The sequence below is a fragment of the Sciurus carolinensis genome, unplaced genomic scaffold (genome assembly GCF_902686445.1).
Source record: "Sciurus carolinensis unplaced genomic scaffold, mSciCar1.2, whole genome shotgun sequence".
NCBI classification, from domain to species: Eukaryota; Metazoa; Chordata; class Mammalia; order Rodentia; family Sciuridae; genus Sciurus; species Sciurus carolinensis.
Window position 1 is genome coordinate 2,185,248 of NW_025920122.1, and position 10,723 is coordinate 2,195,970.

The 10,723-nt window shown below is 46.9% G+C and overlaps 1 long non-coding RNA gene across 1 annotated transcript; it reads left to right on the top strand.

Moving 5' to 3' along the window:
* Positions 1-882: 882 nt before the first annotated feature.
* LOC124973828 (uncharacterized) lies at positions 883-10,331 on the top strand. The gene is made up of 3 exons (XR_007106715.1): positions 883-984; positions 3,159-3,273; positions 9,835-10,331. It is a non-coding gene; the product is annotated as an uncharacterized LOC124973828 (long non-coding RNA).
* The last annotated feature ends 392 nt before the right edge of the window (positions 10,332-10,723 follow it).

Below are 10,723 nucleotides of genomic sequence, written 5' to 3' on the forward strand. Positions count from 1 at the left end.
GTGCTCTGTTGTGTTGGCACATGTCCCTGCTGGTGTGAAACATGCTGCACACTCTGGGGTGATGGCGTGGCAGGTCAGTGACATACTCCTTAATGATTCAACTTCCTTTAACATTGGGGTCTTAAACCAAAATAAACTCCTCAGGTCACTCAGGGCCCTCTCAGGGCCTAGTAGTGAAGGAGCATGGGCAAAGGAAGGTGTAGGGCTTCAGCTCCTCCAGGGAGGAGGGATTGGGTTTGTTCACCTGCCAGTGATTCAGGATGCCATTCATCACAGCAGAATGCCAATCCTTCACCTGCTACGTGTGCCTTCTGTCCTGTGGGGTCTTGGATGTGTTGTCATATTTCTCAGGGTACCTTTCTGGAGTAGAAAGGGATTATTCTTCCATGTGAGATGTGGATATGATGAGGATCCTAACGGGCGACACTTACCTGGTGCTTGAAGGGCCTGGCAATAGTCTAGGTACTTTGAATGATGACTTAATTTCCATAATTACCCTTGGAGGCATATCGTGGTTGCTTTATCTTCCTAAGAGACCAGGGCACAGAGAAATCAGGTAACTTTCCCAAGGCCACACAGCTTGAAAGTGGTAGAGCTGGGGTTCCAATCGGGCAGTCTAACTCCAACAGCAGATGCTGGGGAAATGGGTGTGAGGAAGCTAGAGCTCTGGGCCCCATGGATCTCTGATTCTGCAGGGTTTTGGAGCTATGCCTGGGCTCTCACCAGTGACCATGCTGCCTGCGCATGTGGGAGTGGCAGCTGCACACTGGCTGCAGGTCTGCATGTCCCTGAGCTCACAGGTGTGTTTGCTTCTCTTTTGCCTTGTAGGTGGCCTGGTGGGTGCTCTGGAGGCAGTGCTGGATTCCAACACTGAGGTAGCTCCCTTTCGAGTTCCGCTTCAAGTTCCCGGCTCACAGGTGTACTCTCCCATAGCATGTGGAGAGTTCCTGGATGGATGCAATGTTCACTGGGCCATAGCCACTGGTGAGTCTTGTTCCTGTTGGAATGTTCCAGACCCTGAGTTGTGAACATGCGGAGCATTTGCTTGTTGTTGTGCTTGCAGGTAATGCCCGGGGAGCCTCACCTGATTTCAGAAGCTCTGGCTCTCCTCCACATGTCTGTCTCTTTCTTAGTGATCAGAAGCACACTGAGCTATGAGCGTGAGTGAGCCTGGCTTCTTAGGGGTGTGTTTCAGGGCACTCACGTGTTTTGGGGTATAAAGTGGCCCTTTCCTTTACCGTCTTGGTGTCTGATTAACAGGGTTTTCCCAGGTGTGTGCATGTGTGGTAATAGCCGGGGGCAAAGTGCAAGGGCTGTGTCCGACTTGGGCAGTCTCCACCCCATGTTGCACGTCTGTGCCAAGAGACTGCATCACTGGGCTGCCGGGTGCTGAGGAAGTTTTCCTTGGGTCGACACAGGTCAGGTTTGCCTGGCTTGTTTTCTACCATTGTCCTGCCCTCAGAAGGTCCTGAGTAGTGAATTGTTCTTTTCAGGGTTCTCTTGTGGGGAGTGAGGATGGGAGGCATGGGTATGTTCTGGTGTGAGGATTGTGCTGTTGACTGAGATATTTGTACTTGTGCAGGCATTACTTGGGCGTCTTGCATGTCGTTGACTCGCCCTCATACTTGGTTGTGTGCTGAGCATTGAGAAAGGATCCCTGCCCAGGAATGTGAGTGTCCAATAAAGTACAAACAAAAAGGGTAGGAAAGACCCTGGGTGGAACCAGCTCAAGAGTAGGAATGGGAAGAGCGGCCTGTGAGGATGATCCCTGTCTTTTCCAGGGTCCTGTGTGACAGGACAGGGAAGTAGAGGGGGGCCTTCAAGAGCACTTTTTTCTTTTAAACTAGGTGGAAGAGAGAGTTAAACTACTTCATGGGTTAACTGTGTTATTTGGCAAAAGATCTGTGGATAACAGATAGGAAGGGAGACAAGTTGTTATTACTATTTTAATTTCACATGGACCAAAGTCTCTCCAGGCTTCCTAAAGGTACCTCACTTTAGGCAGAGAGAGAAGTTGTGAGCATTGACTGAGTGGCTTGGGGTTGTAGACAGAGGAGCATGCCCAGTCCTTCAGGCTAGAGCTCAGACATCCGTTGTGCTGACTCCCTGCTGGAGCTCAGGTCACTTCTTTTTTCCTGCCTCCCTCATGGAAGTAAAAGTTCCAGTGTCTCTCTGGCTGCTTTCCCTCCTGTGCCCAGGACAGCATTGGGCATGTAGTCAGTGCCCAGTAAAGCATGGTGGGTAGATAGTGGGGAAGCATGCAAAAAAGGTGACCGAGGCCCCTGTTGAAGATTTGTAAGGCAAAGGAAAGTGACGTATCCAGATGGCCCCCTGACTTTGCGTGGTCAGACTTCACAATTTTTGGACTTCTCGGTCATGTGGAAGCATAGCCGTAGAAACCTTGGACTTTTCACTTCGGCATAGTATGCAATAAATTACGTGAGCTCTTCAACACTTTATAATACATAGGCTTTGTATTGGATGGTTTTGCCCAACTGCAGGGTAATGGGTGTGCTCTGAACGTGTTGATAGGAGCTTAGGCTAAGCTGTGATACTTAATGGATTAGGTATTAAATACAGGTTTTTTTGATAGCAATCTCAATATTGCTGTAAATGGTATGAAGTGTCCATTTGTAAACCTGTGAAATTCCTGGCTGTTGCTTGTCGGTCAACCAGTGCCTGTTGCAGTGACAACATCCTTGTGAGGACCTTCCCAGGAGGTTCTTCCCCTTTGAACGTGACTTTGGTACTTCTCCACGGGCCTCTCTTCTCCCAGGAGACACTAAGTGAGACTCTTGAGAATCGTCTGCCACTTGGTCTGTGTTCCATGCTGGAACAGCTGTACCATTGCAAATGCTTCTGACACTTGAGTGGTAGGTGCTCTGCACATGATCAAGGTGTGCAGGGTGGTCACAGGACAGTTCCAAGGTTTTCCTGCTTGGTGAGCTGGCCTAAGTGGTCATGGGACTGAAGTTTGTAAGTCCCAGTGCAGTGGCGGGAGAGACCGTGGCACCAGTGGAGAGTGCCAGCTTTCAGTGACAAACTGTGGCTCGGGTGTGAGAACCCTGGCACGGGATGTTTGCAGAACATTAACACAGTGACTTAATGTTAGCAAAACGATGACTCTTGTTTTTCACTCTCTCTCTATTCTGATCCAGGTACCACATTAGAGGAAATCAACCAGCACTGGAAGTGGCTGGGACAGAATCTCCTCCATACTCTGTGTTTGATTATAAAGACGACATGGCCAGCTTTGTCAAGGGGAAGGTGAAGGTAGGCCCTTTGATCTCTACCTTTCTCCCTATCTGGGGTGACTCTTCATGACATTTTGAACTCTGCCACGTACCCACAGTCTTCACCAGTCCGATTACACTTTTTGGATTAATGTGCAAAGGCAAATTAGTTCAATTTGTCACCTGTCAGTCTTTGCGGCACATAAAGATACACCTGAAATTTAGGAAGAAAAGAGGGTGGTGCTTCATCCTCAGGCCTAATTCCTGTTATCTTTTACAGATATAATCATCCTTTTTTTTTTCTCGTGGGATACCATAATGTTAAGATTTCTGTTTTTGCAGAGCAACATATTATTGTCTTCCTCAAATTAGTTATTCCTGACTCATTTTCTCTTTAGCTGTAACATTTGTCACCACATTGGACCTAGTGCTCTGGTCCCACTAATAGTGGATGTTTGTTCTGCAGATGTTAATTAAATGGAGTTACAGCCAGTTAAGGTGTGAGAAGGCAGGAGAGGAATCTTGGGAGGTATTTGTCCATACCTGCTGCCAGTTACATTGTTACATAACTGGTGTCCTTGCAAGGACATGATGGTGATTGGTGCTTTAAGATCCTGTTGGGGAGGGACATGTTTCCTTGTTCTACAGTGAACTCTCCTTACATACTTGAACACATAAGCCTGCAGTACAGTTTTCTTCCCTTGGGATAAAACCTTCCCAAAGCCATCCATCTTTCCTCCCGCTTCCTGTTCCTCCTTCCTCACCCTCAGTTCATTTCCTCTATTCAAAGGATCCCCAGTGTGGAAAGAAATTGTCAAAATAGTGCTGTATACATACATGAATATATGACAGTGAATTCCATCTTTGATGCATACCTATAAAGCACTAATTAAAGACCAAATACGTAGTAGAGAGCCCACTAAAGTAGGCAGCCCAGGGGAGGGAAATGGAGCTCATTCTATTCCATGCCTGTATGATGATGTCAGAGTGAACCCCACTACTGTGTATAAGTAGAATGCACTAATAGAAATGTTGTGAATATCCCAGACCATGGATTTTGTTTTTTTGAAAACAAACCTGAAGACTTCCAGCTTTTCGTAAGGGGTGTCAAAGTGAATTTTTGATTTTAGAGCAAGCAAGAGAAGCAGTCTTTTGCATTTGGGGACTAGGGGATGTGAGCAGGATGAGTGAAGAGCAGGGGTGACCGAGGCCATCCAGTGCTTGGCAGCCAGGGCATGACCTCTTACCTGTGGGGTCAGAGCTGACCTGGGCTATGGTAAAAGACACACACAGCTCTCGGGACACCCCTCATCCTTGCCGATGAACTGTGCCTCGGTGTCCTGTATCAGATGGGACTGAGCATCAGCAACACTTGACCTGCCTCTCTTGGCCTAACGTGAACTGTAGTGGTTCTTTTCTTGAGGTATTTCCCTTGCTTGGGAGGAAGGAAATTGATTTCTGCTATGCTGCTTCCTGAAACCCTTCTGTAGGAGAAGGAAAAGTGTCCTCTCCCTAGGTTCTGTAGTTGAGGCCCTGGAAATGACATCGCTATGCAGCAGATGAGCAAGAGAGAAAGAGTTGATTTGAATGCACTCAGAGTGTATACACGTGGCAGAAACTCAGCCATGTAACTGGTAGGGTGGTTAGAATCGACCTTGCACAGCACCTTAAGGGAAAGCAACCAGTTGACTGAGGACTGAAGTGACAGGAAAAGGGGTCCATCTTCTGGGGTGGTGCAGGGTCGGGGAGGTAAACATGGGGGAAACTAATGGCAGGGTAGGGCTCTCTCCATGAGGCTGTGTGAGCCCCTCATGCTGCTGAGATCAAGAGGTCAAAGGTGTCTTCCCAGGACAGAGGGGGACACACCTGTGCAGATGGAGAGTCCCTCCTGACTCGAGGCAGATGGGGCAGGGCGAACAGTCTTTCTGGTACCCCGTCTTTTTTGTTTCTCAGTTATCTTTGGCTCAGTTATCCTTATGCTGAAGTGGCATGTTTGGGGGTGACAGTTTTGATCCGTGACACTTCAAAGCTAGTATGCCCTAAAAAAAGAAAGGAAGGAAGAAAGGAAAGCTGAGGAGGCAGTGCTGGGGAGCGAGAGCACATCGTGGCCTTTGTTCTCCCCACTCCTCGGGCCAGATCCACAGGGTGTGAGAGTTGGACCTTTCCTGGGCCCTTGGCTGCTCCATAAAACTTGAAAAATCCCTCTGCTTCAGCTCTTCCTGGGACCAGACATGCAGCCATGACAGTTGGGAGGCCCTATGGCCACCATCATGTCTGCTTGGAGCCTCTGAATCCTGTTCTCGGCCATGCCAGTCGGCTCTAGAGCCTGATAAATAATGAAGAAAACAGTACACTTCACCAGCACTGAGGTTTATTTTATAGTAATTATGATTAGATTATTTTAATGTGAGTGCCCAGGTTTCATTTCTAAAAGGACTTATACAGTGAGGATTTGGTAACACCCCTGAGAAAACAGCCTCATCTTAGGAAACATAGGCTCTCATAAGACAGTCATATAAAACACAAATGAAAATGTTAAGAAAAAGAAAAGGACAGGTAACGACAGACTGTCACCCTTGAGAAATGAACCACAGCTTTTATTCTAGTCTCTTCTGTCACCACCACAGATCACAAAGGTCCCTTCTTGGTGGTGGTTGACAAAAGAGTTGCAGTGTCAGATTGTGCCCTCTGCTGTTTCCCGCACTCCCCAGGGATTTAGGAGTACTTCTGCCCTCTAGAAGCTTGGCCAGGGTCCTCCCTTCCACCTTGAACAAGTACAGAGTGGACAGTGGTGGTGCACGGCATTAGTCTTCTCCAGATCCTGCAGTTGGCTTTATACTGACCTTTTTGAACCTAATGAAGACATTCGTTCTTGTTTTAAAGAGACTCTTAGGTCCTAGTTGCGTAGTTCTTCGGGGCTGATGTGAGTTCCCACACCAGAGCCAGTCACTGGGTTTCGTATCTCTTGTGTTGGTTCGCTTTTCATCGCTGTCACAAATACCTGAGATGACTGACTTAGGGAAGGTTGGTTTGGCTCCCAGTTCTGGAGGCTCCAGTCCGTGACTGATCGGGCCCCCTTGCTTGTGAGCCTGTGATGGGACAGCACATCAAGGCAGCGGCTTATGGCAGAGGAAAAGTGTTCAACTCATGGCGAGCCAGGGAGCAGAGAGGAAGGGGCTGGGGTCCCACTGTCCTCTTCAAGGGCATGTCCCCAGTCATCCAAGGACCTCCCGCCAGACCCCACCTTGTGCAGTTCCATCACCTCCCAATACACTAGCTGGGAATCAGGCCTTTAACACATGGACCTTGGGGAGGCATTGAAGATCCAAACTGTAGCATGAGTGTAGGGAGGATTTGGGAAATAATTGTGAATTAAAATTCTCAAAACCTTAGAAGTCAGCTGATTCAGCCACAGCTTCATGGTCAGTAAGTGACTGAGAGACTTTTCTTTGTGTTTTGCAACCTTGTGATGGTTAATCGATCTCTGCCTTTTTTTTCCCCCTCTGGCTGTGGCTGTTTCAGGGTTGTGGACAGGAGTGGTTGTCGTGGAAACAACAGCGATTCCTTAAGTGCCTGGGTGCATCTGTCCTTCCTGCTTCCTGTCCCTTGTGCTGTCTTCCTTCCCTTTGCCCAGCTCCCTGGATGAAGGCCCTGTCTCTTGTGAGTCAGGGTCTGATTGCTTAAGAGATTAAGAGAGCAGCAGCAGGCTTGCTGAGCAGAAAGGGGAGCCCAGGAAGTTCTGAGAAGCGGTGGTGACGTTGGAGGCCAGGTTCGTCCTCCTCGAGGCAGAGAAGGTGGTCACCTACTGCTCTTGCTGCTGCTGTAAGGGCTGGGTGCCCCGCCAAGGCTGTCTGTACATCAGCATCAACCACCTCTGCTTCTACCCCTTCTCCTGGTCAATGAAGTCATGTGAGGCCAGTGCCAGCATCTGCAATATTTGGTCCTTCAAGATAAAGTTGGCCCTGGGGTTGATTGGCATGGCTCCCTAGAGAAGCCATTAAAGGTTAAATCCCACAGCAAAAGATTTAAGTGGGTGGTTGAGAAGACAGCAGGTGATACTGGATTAGTTTCCAAATGATTTGTGCAGATAATTAAGTTGAAGTATACATGCTACAACGAAGGAGCTTGATTTTTTTTTTTTTGCTTGTTTTCTGGAGACAATTCATTTTTCTGCTACCTTCAGGAGCATATCTGTGTAACTTATTTAAATAGCTACTCAAAACCTTTTACTACCATAGATTATGTTGAAGATACAGTATCATATCTGATGGGTGAATATTTCTATAGGAGTAGCATGTACTTCTGCTTCTTAATGCAGAAGGACATCTTTTAAAACACCCGTCCTTGAACATCATGACTGTTGTATATGCAGAACACTTTACCTGGGTCCACTTCAAATCCAGAAATAATTTATGACATCGCACCAGCAGTGGGCACTGTCCTCAGTACTGGCATTCCCACAGGAAAAGGCAAGGCCACAGGTGTCAGTTGTGTGTTCAAGGTTTCAAAAGCCATTGCCATTGAAAGCACTTTCAGAAGCCATTTCAAGAGCCCGTGCTGGGTGGCATGGGAGATGCACACGTATGTGTGGTTTTCTTCATTTATTCTCCAAGTGCAGCCAGTGGGAGGCCTCCTTCTGAATATCTGCTGTGGCCAGCCTCCTGCACATGCTGTTTTCTCTTTCAGTCTCACCAGACTCCCTTCTGATGCCTCAGTATCCTGCCCTGTGTGCCCAGTCATCTCCTGACCTTGCTTGGAATGAGCCCCAGCCTAACCTTGGCCATCCTTCTTTCTGAAATGCTTTCCCAAATGAACACTTTTCCAAATGCTTTTCCTTCTCTCCTTAGCCTCTTTAGAAACTCCTGTTTGTCCTTCAATACCCAGTTCAGATTGGTCACGTCCACCATGCCTTCCTTGTCCCCTTATAATGTACACCATGTCTGTTTCTGGGCTGGGTTCTGCCAAGTTGGTGTTGCTTATTTGCTTGTAGTGTAGTTTTTCCTATTTGTGCTGCTTAAGTGCAGGGCGTTTCCACAGAGCAGTCACTTAATGAACTCAAGTAGGCAGTGTAGATGAAACTAGTGTGGGCAGAAGAGCTGGCATAGCTGGAAAAGAGTAGTCCCAGGCCTGACATAGTAATGAGGCTGTTTACAATTCTAAAGTCATCGAAAATGCTATGGCTAAATAAGTGGAAGGAAATGTTACAATATGACATTCATTCTCTGAGGTGAAAAGGAAATGATTTCATTTGGAACACTAAGGATTGTCACTAAACCTAATTGTGTTAGGATGATGATACTTGGAAAAAATTAATTATTGCTAATATTCGATCATGTTTTTCTACTTGTTATCTGTATGAGGAATCGGCTAACAGATATGATTTTATCTTCTCCGGTTTTCTTCTGCATTAGCCTACTGCCTATCATTGTATCCACACTAATTCTCAGATGCGTATAGTGGTGCATGCCTGTAATTCCAGCGTCCCAGGAGACTGAGACAGAAGGATAGCAAGTTGAAAGGTAGCCTCAGCAAAGGCGAGGCACTGAGCAACTCAGTGAGACCTGTCTCTAAATAAAATAGAAAATTAGGCTGGGGATGAGGCTCAGTAGCCAAGTGCCCCTGACTTTAATCCCTGGTACACCCCCCCAAAAAAAAATCTGGGACTAGCATGTTTGTTTAAAAATGTATCACCTGCACTATTTTATATTATCTTTATTAGTAGCAGTATTACTGAGGATTGAAGCCAGAGCACTTAACTGTTGAGCCCTGCCCCCCATCCCAACCTTGCTTTTTGAGACAAGGACTAGCTAAGTTACCTCCCTAGCAAGGAGGGATCCTCCAGCCTCCTGGGTCACTGGCACTAAAGGTGTGTGCCACAGCACCTGGCTGTCTTTCTGGCAGTGCTGGGAATCAAACCCAGGGCTTCACACATGCTAGGCAAGTGCTCTGCTACTGAGCTATGTCCCAGCACCTGCTTTCTTTTTCTAAAGTGAAAGTCATGCTTTGTTGCCCAGGCTGGACCTAAAACCCTGGGATCAAGACACCCACCTGCCTCAGGCTTGCAGGTAGCTCGGAGGTGCACATACACTGTGCCTGACTGTACTGTATTACCTTAGCATTTCATAGAATCTGCTTGTAGTGTCTTCAAAGCATAATAAGAGTCATGTGACACAGACTCGATGCTCAGCCCGCTTCTGTGAACGAGAAATGAATAACCCTCTTGCACACTCCTTTTTCTTCTACCTTAATGTGTGAGTGCTGTTTTTGAAAGTAGATTTTGTGTGATTCAGAAACTTTTGCATGAGTGTTGAAATATTCTTGAAGATGTATGCTATTGGATTGCAAAATGTTGGTCCTTGAAAGTATGCAGTAGCCAGCAACCTGGGAGATGACACTTCAATCTTTAAGAAAACCCTTGGCCCATGAGTTGGGTTTCACCAGCAGCTGTCAGGCAGTTGTGTACTCTTCCCCTGCACAGGCTTTGAGACTTTTGCATTTTAGCTTAAAAGAAACAAATAGAACGTTGGATTGTTATTTGCTGATGCTTGAAGTTTGGCTCCCACTTTATGGGGGATCTGATTTTGCATCTTTTCTCTTTCAGTTCAACTTGTAATACCTTGGGTTGATATCCAGAAATTGGAAAGGACAGCCAACGTCTTTGTGGCGGACACCATCCGGATCACCACACAGAATAAGGAGCGTGACTCCTCCATGTTTCTGATCCTGGATGCGGTCTTGAAGATCATGGAGCAGCTGGTAGATGTGATGCTGCGGAGGCTGCTGGATAATGAGGTCTGGAGCCAGATGTGCAGGAGCCAAGCCAGATCACCAAGAGGTAGAGCTTCAGTCCCATGGTGTCCCTCAGCTGCTTGACCTTTTCGTGTGCTTTGCTTAGCACCTTTTGGTTATGAGGTATTCGCTGTGTCCCTGGGCATTGGTTCGAGGGCCTGTGTGCATAGCAAACCCCATGAATGCTCAAGTTTCTTTCATAAAATGGCATGGTATTTGTATAGAAACCTTTTTTTGGTTTTCTGGTGGTGCTGGGGTTGAACCCAGGTCCTTATGCATGCGAGACCAGGGCTCTACCACCGAGCTACACCAAGTCCTCATCTTTTCATCTTAAATCACATGGTAAAAATGTTTTCAGGGCAGCTGAACTGATTTCGATACCTTTGTCATCAATAGAGTAAGTCAGTATTTTGTATAATTTGGTCCATGGTGACACCAGTCATGGAGACTGTCAGGCTAGTTGCTTGCAGTGTCACTAAGGAATTCAGCTTTATCATCTGAAGTTCAAACCCAGTGTTTGAGCTGGAATTTGATTTCAGGTTTGCAGATCATAACTGGGTAACTAACCACAGCTCTGATGTCAAGGTAAACCGTTATGAAAGATCCTATGAGAGACCACAGAGTACTGTCCTGGATTCAATTTTTGACATACTTACAGAATCAGGACTGATCAAATACTACTAGTCATTAACAGAGTTTTT